The following is a 17,346-nucleotide window of genomic DNA, read 5'->3' as shown; positions in this document are numbered from 1 at the left end:
TTTTATCACCCTTCTCTAGCTGGGTGCGATGGGCCACACACACATACTTGCACACACTTTTCTCACACATGGCTCACATGGCAAGGCACCTCTCATTGAACAGAAACCCACACTCCAGGCTCTGTTTTGTGGCTTTTTTACCTTTCAGCCTCAGTGCCAAATCATAGTGTACGTCCCCCTCACCGCTCAAAGCCAGTTTGTTCCGACTAATGTAGCTCCACATTACGGCACGCTGGAAAAATGCGTGTCTACAGCTCAGGCAGCCATTTCATGAAAGAAATACTCAGACACACATTCTGCCCTGGATTCAAACTCCCCTTTTTTATGAATTATAACAGCCAGATTTCTGTCTTTAACTTTGTAGTCGTGCTTAATCCTGTCCACATTAGGAAGCATCACAGTTCAGGTTGCCTACTGAAAACAGGGGTAAGGTGTCAATTTCATGACTTTACTAGTGAAATCTAGTCAATTGAGTCAATGTTTTCTCTGAGATGGTGTAGTTTCAAACTCTACCAGAAGAGGCAAACTAGACCTTGCTAAACCTGATAAACCTTGACCCCTAAGATTTGATTTCCCTAAACAAATTTGGGGTAATTACTAAGGCATGAGGTTGCAAAATTGTGCTGGGTGTTTTTTAGCCCATTGCTATGTGGTTTGAATGGTGTTGTAGGTGGTTGCCAGAGCCTAAACAAATTTAAAGAAATAGTTCACCCAAAAATGAAAATTGTGTCATTATTTACTCACCCTGATGTCCTTCCAAACCTATTTGACTTTCTTTTTTTCATTTTGAAAAATGTATTTTTATATGTAATATAAATGTACGTTTATGCATTAGGAAATGCTTTTATCCCAAGTTTTTTTCATTGCCTTGGATTCAAAATGTTGACATTGGTTTTGCTAGCACCATGTTCTATATATATATATAATCTAAATATATTGACATTATTTAAAATATGTATATTTTTAAAATGCCATTTATCAAAAATGTATTTTAAGAGTAGAATTATGTGTGTGTGTATATATATATACAGTGTGTGTGTGTGTGTGTGTGTGTATAAAAATGACATTATTAATTTTTTCCAACTCGAAATGCCATTGACTGTGCTTGTGCATTGCTGTTGCCATTAGGATCCTCCCTAAACAAAACCCAGTCATGAACACATAACAGCGACTTCCTCATAGATGACTCTTTACCCTCACACTCATTTGTCCAGTATGTTAACACCATCCCATGACCAGAAGAAGTGATGTCTGTTTTCCCAACTCCTTCCCTTCCTCTCTTCCTCAACCTCTCACAGCTGAAATACTGTTCGCTTGGTGCAAAGGCGCCCTATTTACCCATAATTACCCTTCATCTATCACTCGGTCGGCACTAGGGGTCAAGCCCCTGCCCGGCCTCCCTCCAGACACTCGTTCACTGGGGGAAATTATGCCCCGCTCGCCCTCGGACAGCCTTCCGACACTTGAAGTTTGAGTGCAAGGCCCCTGGGTGGAACACTGCACTTCTTGTGAGAGCTGGCTGCCCAACTCTGTGACGCTTCAGCCCTCTGACAATGTCACATTCACACCAGTGAGGCTTAACTGGAAAGCGCGGTGACTTGCTGTTTAAATAGAATGCATTTAGTTTGTCCAGCAAGCATGATCCAGAGGTCAGGCCTGCCACCTGACTGAAGAGACGGACCCCGGTGGGGAATCGCTGTGTGTACGACCCCATCTCACCCTCATAAATGAGACAGAAAGATTGCTGGGACTTGAACTCTTGGCCTCTGAAATATTACGGTCATAACTTTACAGACTGAATGGTTTAGGAGCGATCATTCATGGTGAAAGGATGTTTAAGTGGGTAACGAGACAAGTGGTGCTGTCAGACAAAAGTGAGCTGAATTTAAAGCTCAATTTACAGGACTTTTTTTACCACAGATTGTATGTATACAAATTTAATCAATGGGATTTATGGTTTTGATTTAAAAATGTAGAATTTCTGAAGAAAATTAGTACTTTTTGGTGCAAAATTATCTGCCATGATTCTGGAGTGGTTGTTTTTTTATTGGGATTAACTATTACTATTTTGATGTGTGGTTTTCATTGCATTACTGTTTTGTGCAATTCCTGCCGGTACTGAGAATCAAAACTGCGACCTTCAGGTTACAAGTCTGACTCTCTAACCATTAGGCTACAACTGCCCCACCTCTAACCTAAGAACGGAAAAAACTTTGCCGTGAATATATCAGGGCCTTTACACATGACAGCATTTTTGCACACTGTACTGGTTCGGCTTTGTTTGCATGTCCCATTAGTGTGTCATCTTCTGTTGGATTACAACCGGGAGGCTGAATTAGTCTTGCGCAACAGCATCACACTGGTCAAACCATGTTATTGCAGACCCTTACATCATATGAGATCAAACAACTATCTGATAACATTTTTTTTCTGCTTTATTGTCCACCGAATGAAAAACATAACCACAGCCACTTAGAAAATTAACAACAGATATCTTCTCATCAACCCACACAAATGAAGCTATAATTTATGCAGGACTAGTTACATGGCAAAGTTTAATACTTAGAGTTAGGTGTTTGTTCCAATGCCTAACCCTAAATATGTGCATTAGTAATAATGATGCAATACTAGATACTCTTCCATCACTTCCACTGAGTCCCATTACACCACATTCATGCCGATAGCGGCCCCCCCCACACCATCTTTCTCTCATTAGAGTCCTGTCTCTCTGACTCTGCTGGCTCATGCAAACAAGAGCATCAGCTATGTTAATGCAGGTGTGCATATGTGAGTGTGTTTGAGGGAGAACGTGTCTTATATGGCTTTCAATAACTGCACGTCATTTACAATTACCTTGTATATCAGTGAGGTTAACCAACTGTCCTTTATATTCAATGAACAACAGGCTTTTCATTTAAAATGGCATATTTTACTCAAACAACTTTTGATTTCAAGAGAATGGTGCCTGTATGAGGAAAAAAAGATGTGCCTATATTCACTGCCCTTACAACTTAAATTCATGCCCTTACATATTTTTAGAAGATGTATTGTTCTATCTGTATAAGTAGCATCCTTATTCTAGCAAGGTTTGAGAAATATGCAAGTGAGACCATGGCCTTGGCTTTTGATCTCACACTGGCATGCAGCAGATGACCTTTGACCTCTCCAGAGACACTATTAGTGACCCCACGAGCTGTTGGCTATCTGAGTCATAACGCACAGACGAAAAGAGACATTCAGTCTCACATTCATAACATAACTCATCAGAACTGTCCTGGATGTTTGTGTGACATTAAATGATTGCATTTTGGAACCGTTTCTGAGGCCATGTGGACGGCCTGCCCTTGACTAAGCCCCGCAGATGCAGAACGTGCACAGTTATGATAGGTCAAAACACATGTAAAAACAAACAACTGCTAAGGTTTGTTTGGCTTTTGTGTGTGTTTATGATTATGATGAAGCAGAATGATTAATTTCTATGTCTTTTTTCTTTCTGTTCTCCTCTAGGTCTGGTGTGCATGAAGTCAAGCACCTCGGTAGTGGAACTAGTTATGTTGCTATGCTCTCAGGTGAGTTGTCACTCTTTTTCCATTTTCTTTAGCTTTCTAATGTTATTTTTCCAGCATGACACATTGTCTATTGTTAACAGTCACCGCAAGCTGCTTGAATTATTTGTCTGGATGACAGAAAGCAATACACAAACATGACTAGTCATTAACACGTTCATTTCTCAAAGCCAACCTTAAGTGATTGTGTCAAACTGCTCCGCTTGTGATGTTAACTGATATAGTTACAAATTTGAACTCTTAAAAGCCTGACATATGAAGTATTAGTCTGAAAAATCTTATTTTATGAAATGAAAAAAAACAACAATGTTTTATGTTGAGTATTACTGTATATTTGATACAGCGGGCATATGTATTGCTCATATAGCATGACATAGTGAAGATATGGAGCTCACATTCAAGGAAGAATGCTTCAGTTTTATTCAGGGGCCCAAACTATGCAAAAATATGCAATTTGCTGCAGCTGCTGGTAATTATATGGCCAAAAAGTTATAAATAAATACCAGTTGTCATTCTGTATCATTTAGTAATATGTCTTAGTAAGATGATTTGTAAATGCTTAGTTTTATGATCAAAACCCTGCAGTTTTTTATTGTAGAGGGCAAATACAATGAGAACTCAAATTCATATTTGGTACTCATATTTTAACATGACTTTTCTAAAAATGATGGATAATCAAGTACACCTAAGTACTGTAGCTTCAGTCCAGTAAGTGTTCATTTTTTTAAAAAAAAGATGACAATGTTTTTCTTAGTTTTAATTTATAAAATCATTAAAGATTGGTTTTGTATAAAGGCCTTGTACTTATTAAAAATATGAATTATCAGTCAGAGGACAGAAGGCATTCACAGTAGTAGATTTTGTGCAGAATCTATGCTTTTTCCGCATAGACCTTAGAAATGTGTCTATCATATACAGTATTATACAGTAGGCATTATAGGGGTTAAATTATTCCTACCTTTTCCCACATTTTTCCTCCTTGGACTGAAAATAGTGTAACCCCCAGCTCATGTAAACACACCGCAGTCGTCTTCCCTTTAAATCCCAGTGACATTATTACAGCTTGCTGACCTTTGGAGTCTCTTGTTAAGCCTTCCCTTTCAAAGGGGTCAGAGTCCCGATGTTGTAGTGAGAGCGGGAGATATTTAACATACCTTCTGTCAGCCCATCACTCTTGCGCTGGGAGTCCATAAGGAAGCCATTACCTCAGCATCTCTTCCTCAGAATCCAGCCGGTCTGGAGCTCGGCGGGGCGGGAGCTTTTAGTTGTTGAATGGCACCTCTGACTCTATGAAGTCCATACCGCTAAGCTCCTGACTCGAGAGTCGATCTGTACATTTGCTCTTAGTTTGTCCTGACAAAGGTGGCGTCCTCCAGACGCTGTGGCGCTCAGGATGCGTCCTGCTGTTTGCTCTTCTCCTTTTGAAGATTTCAGATGACCTTTCCCTTGTTGCATTGAACATTTGGATTTTTTTTTCTCTCATATCTCTTTTATGCTGTCTGCCCGCTTTGTTGCCACTTGGATTTATTGCTGAGTGAAGCATCACATTGAGACTCAAGCTCCTGGTTTTCTCTTCCTCCGCCCCTGTTAGACATATAATGTTACCAGAGCTCCAAGAGTTCTTGCCATTAGAAGCTCCCAGGGTAGAAACAGCCTGATATATCGATTGCCCAAAGAGGGGATGAAACCAGAGCCCAGGCCCAAAATGGCTTTCAGACGTAGGAAAGTCTCTTTGGAGCCAAAGCCTTCATAACTGGCTCACTGTAGGATCTGATTTAGAACGTTGTCCAAACCAGACGGCTTGAAAAACAAAAGGGTTGATTTTTTAGATGCGTAGGTGAGCCAGAGAGGAGGTAAAAGAGAATAAGATAAAGGGAAAGATTTGGTGTCTGCAAGATTTCAATGTAAAGAAAAAAATAATAAATAACCCTTTTCTATTTTAATGTATTTAAAAATGCAATTTATTTGGAAGCCATTATTCCAGTCTTCAGAATGATCCAGAAACATTTCCTTTTATTATAAATGTTGAAAACAGTTGTTCTGCTTAATATTGTTTTGCGAAAACCACTATAATATGTATTTTTTTTTTGCAGGATTCTTTAATAAATAGAAAGTTCAAAAGAACAGTATTTATTTGAAATTATAAGTCATTACTTTTAATCAATTTAATGCATTCTGAATAAAACTAATTGATTTAGTTTTAAAAAAGAAAAAATCTTACTGACCCCAAATTTTTGAACTTTAGTGTTGTATGTATGTATGAAAACTGTTTATTATACTGTATATTTTTTATTATTTTATATATTATATGTTTATATGAAGAATAATGTTTGTCTTTTAGTTATTTGCTTTTTCCTCCTGTTAAATCTTGGGGCAGGTTTTGTTTTGCACCACACAGAACACTTTTACTGCCTATAATTTCCATCTGAACAACAATTTGGTTTAAGAATGTTCATGGCATTTTCTTCCATATACTGAGAGTAGATTGGGACCATGAGCTGACAATTCCAAAAAAACAAACAAAAAACATAATAAAGGCATGATAGAAGTATTCTATATGACTTGTGCACTGTGTTTCATATCTTCTAAAGTCATACAAACAGCAATTTAAACATCTAAAGAAACGGGGAAGAGAAAATGATTTCATTTTTGGGTGAACTATCCCTTTAATAAATGCTTGGAGCACCACTGAAAACACCCCACTTCCCACTACGAATCATGTCACGGTGGGAGACGTCCTTGCTGCAAGTCCAACAACCTCGAGCCTTTCCCCTTCTCATCTACACACTAATGCACCCAGACAGCGGGACGTTCACCGCTCGTGACCTTACGACCTGCTTTGTTTCGCAAACTGTCACTTTTATGAATAAATTAGTGATAATCATCTTGCACTTTTTTATTTATGCCTCCTAATCACTGTTATTCATCTAAGGCCACAGACAGCCGGTGTCTCTATCCAGTCAAGTGGCAGCGGGTGCCGCAGAGGTCAGCCGGGTCTGTTTCGTGTAGCAGCTTAAACATACATAAAGGATCTAGCATGGAGCCGGAGAGATTTACCGATGGACGGCCTCCAGATGTCGGGAGCAGTGCTGAGCAGATAAAAGCAAAGCGCTCCCTCTGTCTCTTGACAGGTTGGATTGAGATGCTGCAAATTCTCAAGAGCCATTAAAGTTTGTGGGTTACAAAGCTGCGGGAGGAAAAAAAACTGGCTGGCTGAGGTGCACAGCTCAAGCGCAAGTGCTACAACTACAATTTGTTTTCCTCCCACAGTTTTTGTGGGGCACATTTTTGGCTAATGACTGCGTTCTCAGCTGAGTACGCTTTGGCAGGCAGTTTTGATAGGAGTGCTTGACAGCTGTGACTGGAATTTGGAGGCGTAGGTTAAAAGATGATTGGAGTTTGAATGAAATTAAGTTTTTGGCTTTGAAAAAGCATGTACTCAGGGTTTCAGTGAAGCAAGGAGGTGACTTGTCAGACATGACATGAAGGATAAAAGAACCAATTGGCTTGCATATTTTTTCCCTGTACTTTTGGGGAAAAAAAAGAACGTAAAAAGTAGAAATATACAAAAAGATCATAAACTCGGGATCAAATATAAAGGTTAAAGCTGAAGTACTCATTTAGTGTATGGTGAAACAGTGTTGTCTTTTTATATACATAACTATAAAAAAGCTATTTATACTGTAAAAAAATAAATATATAAACAAATCATATTATCTGAAAAATATTTACTTTCTATTTAGTTGACACCTTTCTTTCTTTCTTATTAGCATGAATAATATAACGTTTAATAACTTAGTAGTAGTAGTGCTTATAATAATATTTATTATTGCTATTACTTTTTTATTGCTATTTACTTTTAGTTGACATTGATGTTTGTTTATTGTTTTTATTTTCTGTTCAGTTGACACTTTAATTATTATTTACTATGTTCAATGATATATCATAAATGATACTTTATTTAATATATATAATATTTATTTATTTATTTTTTTATCATTAGTGTTGTTTTGTTCTGTTTTATTTATTTATTTACATTTTTTTTATCCAACAATTTTTCGTTAAACGTTTCCATGGGCCCCCTTGCGGCCCCTTGGGGCTCCCCGGACCCCAGTTTGAAAAACCCTTTGTGCTAAAATACAAGATAAACTCTCTGCATCAGCTCTTAAACCCAGTGTGTCAGCTTTTCCCAGTATAAGTCCCTCGCTGAAGATGGCAGGCCGGACGTGATCTTCTTTTTTACATACGGGATCGCATTACAGCCTTCTGGAGGTACATGTCATCGCTAATGCACATCACATGGACGGCATACTTGTCTGAGCCCCCCAAAATCCCCTCACAATCACACTCACCTCCCACTGGGGAGTCTCGATCTCCAGCATGAAGAGAAAGAAGATAAAAAAAAAAGTTTTGTTACAGTGCTAGTGCAAAGGCTACTTGAGAAGAGACAGCGGACTGGGACTTAGCTCTCTGTCTTGGCTGATGTCATTTTCTTTTGGCAGGCCAGTGTGCTCCACATCTGCATGGATTTCCTTATTTATTTTTGTCACGTGGGTGCTGATCTACTTGAGCGGAGGCTAGTGAAGAAGCACTGAGCTGAGGCAGCTGATCCCAGGCGACGAACCGCCTGACTGCGGAGTATATAATGAATGGTGGAGAAGAAATAGAGAGAGGGAGGCATATTGGGTCAGTTACAACATTTGGAGACCAGATGTGCCTCAGTGTTGTCTCTTTTTGGCTCAGTGAGGGATAGTGAGGATGCTCACCAGTGTGTGTGATTTTAGAATTTTTTTTTTTGTTGTGCTGTGCAGCTTTACTGTGGCTCCAGAAGTATCTTATACTAAAAGGGATAGTTCACCCAAAAATACAATTCTGATATCAGTTACTCACTCTCATGTTGTTCTAAACTTCTGTTAGTTTCTTTCTTCTGTGGAACACAAAATAAGATTTTTTTTTCTCTATACAAAGAAAGTTGATGGGGTCCAATGGACAAAAACAGTTCTTCCAAATATCTTCTTTTGTGTTCCACGGAAGTAAATGATTACATAATTTTCATCTCTGGGCAAACTACCCCTTAAAGCCACATTATAAAATATATTAATTTCTGTACATTATGTAACTTTTTTTAAAACACGTGTCATAAACAGTATTTTCTGAGCATAAGAGGTTTATTTATCTATCTATCTGTCTATCTATCTATCTGTGCGTGTGTGTGTGTGTGTGTGTGTGTGTGTGTGTGTGTGTGTGTGTGTGTGTGTGTGTATATATATATATATATATATATATATATATATATATATATATATATATAAAATTAAGTATATATATATATATAAATAAATGGGCTGCTCTGCATGGACTGTTGAGAATGATGATGATGAAGAATATTTGGACGTCAAACTTTAGAGGTTCTTTCCATAGAATTTATTAATTAATTTTTAAATTTTTTAAATTTTTGGTTTAGGTTTTGTTTAAGTAGAATTTATTTTTTTTTTTATTTGTGTGGTTAGTTCTGAATTTTTGGGTGTTGTTAATTTGATTTGAAAAATTACTGTACTTTTTGTGCCAAAGTATTTTACTATTAAAACCACCCAACCACCGAAAAGGCCATATTTCCCAGCATTCCCTGTCATCACTGACTAAGTAAAGCTTTATTTAAACAGCACCTTTAAAAAATTGTCTTTATATATCCTTTAAAAACATGAATGTCATATTATAATATGAAACAGGGAAATAAAACAACAATAAAAGAAAATAAAATGCTCAAAACACTGACGGTCTGTATAAAATGCTTAAAACACTCTCATTCTGAGAGCATCGTTCACATCCTCTTCTCTCACCCTGACTCTCTCACCACGGGATGGAATATTTTTGAGGCCAACTTTTTGCAAATGCCCTCTTTCCTTTTGAACTTCAACACAGCTTATGCTCTTCCCCCTTAACTCGTACCTTAGAGAGCAAACAGGAGAATGGAGGAGAATTTCCCATAGTGAGAAGCACGACTGCTTTTTAATCATCTCCAGACCCGTGCTGTATGTGTGTGAGAGACAGCAGAGGAAGGTGAGCCCGGGAATGGGGAGAGGGAGGGCGTGAGACGTTCCCTAAGGCCTCAAAAGCACTCGAGGCAAGGCGAGAAGGCCAGTCTCTAGACAGAGGTCTTCGGTGATCTGTCACTGGGTGCTCACAGGGAGGAAATGGCTGTGTTTAAGGGGCAAAAGGATACAGTTTCATTCAGCAATCACATCTCTCCAGTGTTTACGGATCTTTGTACAGAGGAAGAAAAAATGCTTGCACACGCACAAGGCCGAGTTCCAGCCTTTTTATTGCTTTGGCTCTCGATCGCGTAGACTGTATGTGACCTCAAAGCCATCTTTGCATTCTCAGATACATAGCAATCCAATTTGCTGCGATCACTATCACTAGAGACTCACCATGAGACTTTAGGATAGAGACATTTTTGTGTGCAGATGTTTTTGCTACTGTTGTATCTCGTTTTCATGCATATTTGTGTGTATCCTAAAATCACAAAATTAAATACTGTAATATTTATGCATAAAATACAGTGTGATTGGAAATGGACATGAAAAGTGAGATTTGTCTTTGATTTTCATGCATCAATAGCATAGTGTTGTCTCCTTTGTATCAAAGTAAAAAAGTGGTAGAAATGATAATATAAATAATATAAATGTAAATAATATAAAAATGTTGTATGTATAAATAAATAAATAACATTTTGTTACGTGAAATAAACATTAACTGATTTTTTTTAATATATATTTTAATTTTAATTAAATATTTATTTCAGCTGGTTACAACATTTCTCATTTTAATTTAGTTAATCTTGGACTAAAAATAACAAACTAAAACTGAAATAAAATTAATAACAACTAAATTACTAAACTAAATTAAAATTTAAAATAAAAAATATATAAAAATAAAAACTATAATAGTGTTATAGTATCTCAACAATACTAAAATAGCACTGATATATAATAATTAGAAATTATTAAAATATATATATTTTTTTGTAAAATAAATATTAAGCATTTTTTTTTAATACACTTTTGAAGTTTTAGAAATGTATTGATCAATAGTTATATGATAGTTCGTAATATTTTAAGATCAAAAGTCTGGGTCCAGTAAAACATTTCCATGCTGATTTTAATGTGACTTTTTATATAACAAAAATAAAAAGAACTTTTATTATTTAGAAAAATTATTTTAATCAACATCAACAGTTAGATATTCTTTTGGATATACTTTTTCCCCTGGTGCACAAGCTGTCTTTAATCACACTGATGAAAAATGAACACAATCCACATAAATATGAAAAATGTTTGTTTCTTTCAGGAGTGGCAGAACTCTATACAGAAGAACGCTGGCCTGGCTTTCATTGAGCTTATCAACGAGGGAAGGTAAAGTCTCACGTATGCTCCTCAAACACCATTACTAGCTCAAATATCACTAGCTAATGTCACTTTAAATTGGTTATCTGGTGCTGGCCTGTTCAGCTGTCGGGTTACCATGGCATCTCTGAGGTGGACTAGAGAACAGGGAGGGAACCAGATTAGCCCCTAAGCCTCTCATTCCACTAGTTTAGCTACAGTCTGTGTGTGTTTTTTTTTTTTTTTTGAGTGGAAGTGGTTGATCAGAGTGGAAAATACGCTGAGATAAGCATGTTGAGAGAGAGTGGCTTTATAAATCCTCTGATGTACTTCCTGTCCAGAATGTGTACATTCTTTGAGTATTTAAACATATCCAACATGCTATTTTTTTTTTTTTAGCTATACTTTTCTGTCTCAGAAAAGATTCTGTTTGTGTGCGTGTGTGTCTATGTCCATGTGTTTGTCAGGTTTAGGCTTTGAATCATTGTTGTCGAACTGATCCAGGGTGGCTCAGCCTGCACATCCATCTGCTGACCCATCTGCGCGCACACACACACACACACACACACACACACAAACATACTTTCAGACAATAAGCCTGAGTCAGCAGAGATAGTCGCTGTCCAGGGTGCTGGTACATCAGTCATTCACCCTCTCTACCTGTCTGTCTATCTGTCTCTGTCTGTCTTTATCAGTGGCCCTCATTCTAAATCCTTGCCTCAGTGGCAGTAGAGTACAACAGTGATCGCCTGGAAGCATTCCTGTTCTTTATAAAGGCTAAATTAAGTGATATTACAAATGTGTATTTTGAAATGTTTTATGGGAGTGGATGGCTGTTACTAGCAATAGTACCTTCTCTTATACCAAGGCGATTCTCTTTTCAGTAATTCACAGGGAAATCTGTAATTAAATACTCTACCATTCAAAAGTTTTTTTTTTTTTTTAATAAATGAATGCATTTATTCAGCAAGAATGCATTAAATTGATCAAAATCATCAAGGCTTTACATTGTTATTAAAAAAATAATCTAATAAAATCAGCATATTAGAATGATTTGTAAAGCATCATGTGACACCGAAGACTAGAAAATAGAAATAGAAAACAGTTATTTTAAACTGTGACAATATTTCATAAAATTAGTGTTTTTACTGTGTTTTTGATAAAAAAAAATGCAGCCTTTGAATGGTAGTGCGTAATAATTAGTGTATTTTTTAATTAACTGATGAAATATGTTTACAAAAACAAATATGTATCAAAATATAATAATTATGATAAATTAGGATTTTGATATATAAATATGTTGATTAATGTATACATATACTTTATCTATGTGTATATTTATTTATTTATTTTTTAAAACAAAGAACTTAGAACTGATGGTACACTAGGTCTGTCTTTGAAGGTTTGTATGTAATTATTGAAAAAACAAAATGGACAGAATGAAGGTGATTTTTCTTTCAGAAACCAGCAGATGCACTCCATATATTAACTGGCTAGTTTATTTGAACAATTTAATGAGACTAATGTTGTGTTTGGCCTCTTGGAAAGTCTCCTTTTGTTCTAATAACAAACTAAATGAAAAGGATTAAAGTACTGTGTAAAACTTTGCTTGTGGAGTTATTTCTGAAGGAACCTTCAGCCTTGGAGTGTTTATATAACAGTCTATTCCAGTTTATTTAGATGCATTCCATATTTAGTAGGGCATTTGTGATTTATGAGCCGCACCATGTCACCATTTGGGATGTATGTCGCCCCGTGCCTCTGATTTGGAGCCCCTGTTCTGTTTCATCTGCACCCTCATATAAGTCACCAAGGCCACAACACTTTCTGCCTTTTGGAACTCTAGAAATACTCAAAAATGTTTTGCTGTGGATTTTTTAAACAGACAGTACTATTCATATTATCATACACAGCTAAACTGCTGTTTCAACTTCTCTGCCAGTACTGAAGAAGTAAAGTCATGCCCTAGATTTAAATTGGAACTGTTATCATGCTGAGATTTGGGTTGTGTACTATTTTTTTCTTCCTCCTCTGAGCTCCAAATGTTATTTATTGCTTGTCAACACTTGAAGAAGCATGTACATTTGAATTCTGTATTGAAGCCCCTCTTCGGGATGAGAATGGAAATTTACGCTCAGCATTTCGTTCCACAGGAACGCCATGGTTCTTGTTAATTAAAACAAAGCTGACTTAATGATGTGTAAAATGACAATTAACACAAAGTAACAGAGATCCTATAAAAGATGAATGATTGCATTTTTTATAAGGGTATCAAACAGAATTGTGGGGTGGATTGTGTGTCATGTGCAGATGTGTATTTGATGTGTGTTTAGGGACTGACTGAATGCCATTTGTTTTAAATTCCCAGTTGAAAACCATATTTTCTTCGTTCTAGACTCCTTTGTCATGCCATGAAGGATCATATCGTTCGAGTGGCCAATGAAGCAGAGTTCATCCTCAACAGACAGCGAGCTGAGGACGTCCACAAGCATGCAGAGTTTGAGGTAGATGATGTCTGAGAATCAAGGCCTTTTTAGACCAACAGTACATGCATATATATATATCAATAGATAGATAGATAGATAGATAGATAGATAGATACAGATCCCCATGGATCAGTTCAGGATTTAGATATTTTACTATGTTATATAACTGAATTAAGTAGCTAGATCTGATAATGTGAACTTGATTATAATAAATTCCAGATCAGAACTCTAATCCCATACTGAATCCATATAAAACCTAAATAATCTACAAAGAAAGGTTTTTTTTTTTTTGCAAATCCGATACAACACGAGAGAGAAATTCTGTAGTAAAGCCAGCAGTGGGGGAGGCCCATAATCCTCTGCTCATGTCTCCTGCAGAGAATTAATCCACAGATATTAGCTCAGAACTGAGACATTTAATAACTCTTCCCTTAATTATACATAAGTGGCCTCTGAAAAGTAAGGAACAATGTTAAGAGATTGTGTTTATGTCTCATTTGAAACTACAGCTATTTGTATCAAGAGACAGAAAATGTTCTTTACTTTAGTATTTAGTAAGGTTTAGATGGGAGCTCTGTACTTAGTTAAGATCATGTTTTAACCTTTAGTTAATATCTGTATTCACAATAGAATGCAGTCTCTTGTACCTTATAACTGTAATATATTCAGTGTGAAGAATAATGCTACACTAACTTCTTAGAATATCAGTATCAACCTATATTTATTATTCTGTCAGTGATGCAGTGGTTGCTGTAAATGTAAATCAAGGTTTAGCAGCACTTACTGTGGAATCTGTCATCATCTGTATCTATGATATGAAACTCAGGGCACGAGCATGACATCAGTATGCGGTGAACACACACTCTTTCACACAGATGCAGGAGTACATGTAGTGATGGAGTGATGAGCTTCCTATCTGCAACACACAGCCTGTCTGAGACGGTTGTTTTATATACTGCTCTTGAGGATCCTTGACCTGCTAGATAAAAAGCAGCAGGCGATAGATAGGCAATGTCACAGCTAACCAAAGACGTCGTCTTGCCCCTCAAGTCCTGGGGAAGGATGGGTGCATGGTTTTCGTTCCTCCTCTTCTTTATTACCTCCGTCTACAGATTGAAGATTCTGTAAGCAGCTAAGATAGTTTTACAATTAAGCTGGTGTCAGTTTCAACCCTCATATCCTCCCTTGAAGTGATAAATAACGTTTGATATTTGTCAGCGCGGCGCATGGTAAGGCGAGATGACACCGGGAGATTGAGTTATCGGCCGTTTGAAGAATATGTCAAGGTATAATATCTGACAGAATTCAAATATAAGGAAGGAAATTCAATTACTTCCTCTCACCCCTCTTCTCTCTTCCCCTGCACCCCACCAGCTTGTGTTAGCAAATTAGATTTTGAATATTAGCAAGAGATCCCCCCTGGGGTCCACGTGGGAAGACAATCTTATTGTAGCGGGGAAGATATAGTCAGCAGGCTGCTTCATGTCACCCTTAGTCTGAGAGGCCTTATAGTCTCAATGCTGTTTATAGTGCCTGTTTTTAGCTTCCATCTGTGTAAAAAGTGAACTTTAAAGTTAAGATATAGTGCTTTATACAACACAGATACAGTTTCACAGTAATAAGCAGAAAAATAACAGAATCAGTGATGCAGAATTCTTCAAATATGAGACAAATTCTGCTATGACAGTTCAGTAAATAAATAAAGTTTCATTATAAAACAAGTTCAGTTTGTTTGTATTCTATTCAGCTATAAAACAGATCTACAAAAGACAATAGTGTCATTGTCCAGCTCAATTCATTTCAAGTTTTGTTCTTATCTGGTAGTGTCTATGCCATCAAATATCGATATTGAATATCGAATTTTAAGTGCCTTTACAACGCCAAAGAGAAAGTACTATAATATATGTAGCATGCTGACATAGTAATGGAAGATGTTATTGGTTCTTAAAGGGGACATCAGATGCAAAATTGCATATAATTGCAGTCTGCATATAAATGTGTCTCAGCATTGTGTGGACACAACCACCCTACAATGATAAAAATCCACTCACTCCTTTTTTTCTTCCCCAAAAAACCCTAAACAGTCTCAATTATCAAGCCGGTTTGATTTTCTTAGCAGTATTACATCATACTGCTCAGGCCCCGCCCACAAAACCAAACCATGATAAACAAAGTATGTTGCAGACATTTCATAAAGACCCTAGAGAATCATACCAACTTGTGGAAAATTAGCATCCGATGTCCCCTTTAAAGGGACAGTTCACCCAAACTCACACTCAAGTCATCCCAAACCTGTAAGACTGACTTTCTTCTGCAGAACACACACACAAAAAAAATGATGTTTTGAGGAATGTTTCAGCTGTTTTGTCAATATAATGATAGTCAGTGGGGTCCAAAACAACACAGGACCTTACTGACTTTCACTGTATGGACAAAAAATTAAAATTCTGAGACATTCAAACAACGTGAGGATGAATAAATGGGAATGTACGTGGTAAATATATGATATATGTTGTATGTTGACATAGTAAAGTAATGGAAGACATTCTTTGTTCTTAAAGGGACAGTTCATCCAAAAATGAAAACACCCTCATGTCTTTCCAAACCTCTGTGGCTTTCTTTCTTCTGCAGAACACAAAAGAAGATGTTTTGAGGAATGTTTTAGTTGTTTTCGCCAACAACAATGAAAGTCAATGTCCGAAACAACACAGACCTCAATAACTAAAACACTGAGACATTTAAAATATGTTCTTTAGTGTTCCACAGAACAAAAAAAAAAAAAAAAAAGAAAGAAAAAAAGAACATACTCAGGATTGGAACAATATCAGCATAAGTAGATGGTATGATATGTTGTATGTTGACATGGTAAAGTAATGGAAGTCATTATTGGTTCTTAAAGGAACTGTCAGAAAATGAAAACACTCTCACGTCATTCCAAACCTGTATAACCGACTTTCTTCTGCAGAAGACAAAAGATGATGTTTTGAAGATTGTTTTAACTGTTTGTAATGAAAGTCAGTGGGGTAAATGAAAGTCAAAACAACACTAGACCTCACTGATTTTCGTTGAATGGAAAATAAGCCCTTTTTAAAATGTTTTCTTCTGTGTTCTGCATAAGAAAGAACGAAATTCAGGTACTTATGACACTTTTCATTTTTGGATGACCTGTCCCTCAATTCATCCAACTGAGTTGTTGTTTTCAGAAAACTGATTCATTGTGATGTTTGCTGTAGTGGTTAATCTTTTCTCGCTTTCTTTCTTTCATCCATATTTCTGTCAGTCTAACTGCGCACAGTACGCAGCAGACAGAAAAGAAGAGGAGACGATGTGTGATCACCTCATCAGCGCCGCCAAACACCGTGATCATGTGACAGCCAATCAGCTGAAACAGAAGATCCTCAACATCCTCACCAATAAACACGGAGCCTGGGGCTCAGTAGCGCAGAGGTACAGCTGTGTGCATGTGTGGGGGTGTTTCTTCAACCGTGGCCACTTTTGGCCCCGTAGACATTTCAGAAACAAAGTATTAAAAACACTTTTTTGTGTGTTTCTGAAAATGCTGTCTTGTACTCATCAAGGCTGCATTTATTTGATGAAAAATACAGTATAAACAGTAAAATTGTAAAACATAATTACAATTTAAAATAACTGTTAACTATTGTAATATATAATTAAAATGTAATTGATTCATATGATGACAAAGCTTTCAGGAGACATAAAAGTTGCTGTAGTTGAAGAAACACCTGTGTATGTCAGTGTGTGTGTTCATGTGTTTGTAATAGCGTGCATCTTCTCCATAGTCTGTGTATGGTCTTTTTAGAGGCGAGTATTATACTATAACCTTTGTGACACAAACACACACAGCCAGGCCTCTGATGTGACTCCTATTTAATGTCATTTTCTTGCTCT

At 36.9% G+C, this 17,346-nt stretch overlaps 1 pseudogene; it reads left to right on the top strand.

Annotated features, from left to right (window-relative positions):
• The window catches only part of LOC109104379, a 248,414-nt pseudogene that overhangs the window by 128,698 nt on the left and 102,370 nt on the right, over nucleotides 1-17,346 (top strand).

This window comes from Cyprinus carpio, chromosome A15, assembly GCF_018340385.1.
Source record: "Cyprinus carpio isolate SPL01 chromosome A15, ASM1834038v1, whole genome shotgun sequence".
NCBI classification, from domain to species: Eukaryota; Metazoa; Chordata; class Actinopteri; order Cypriniformes; family Cyprinidae; genus Cyprinus; species Cyprinus carpio.
The sequence above is the reverse complement of the archived record's forward strand: the minus strand, read 5'-3'. Positions and strand labels throughout refer to the sequence as shown.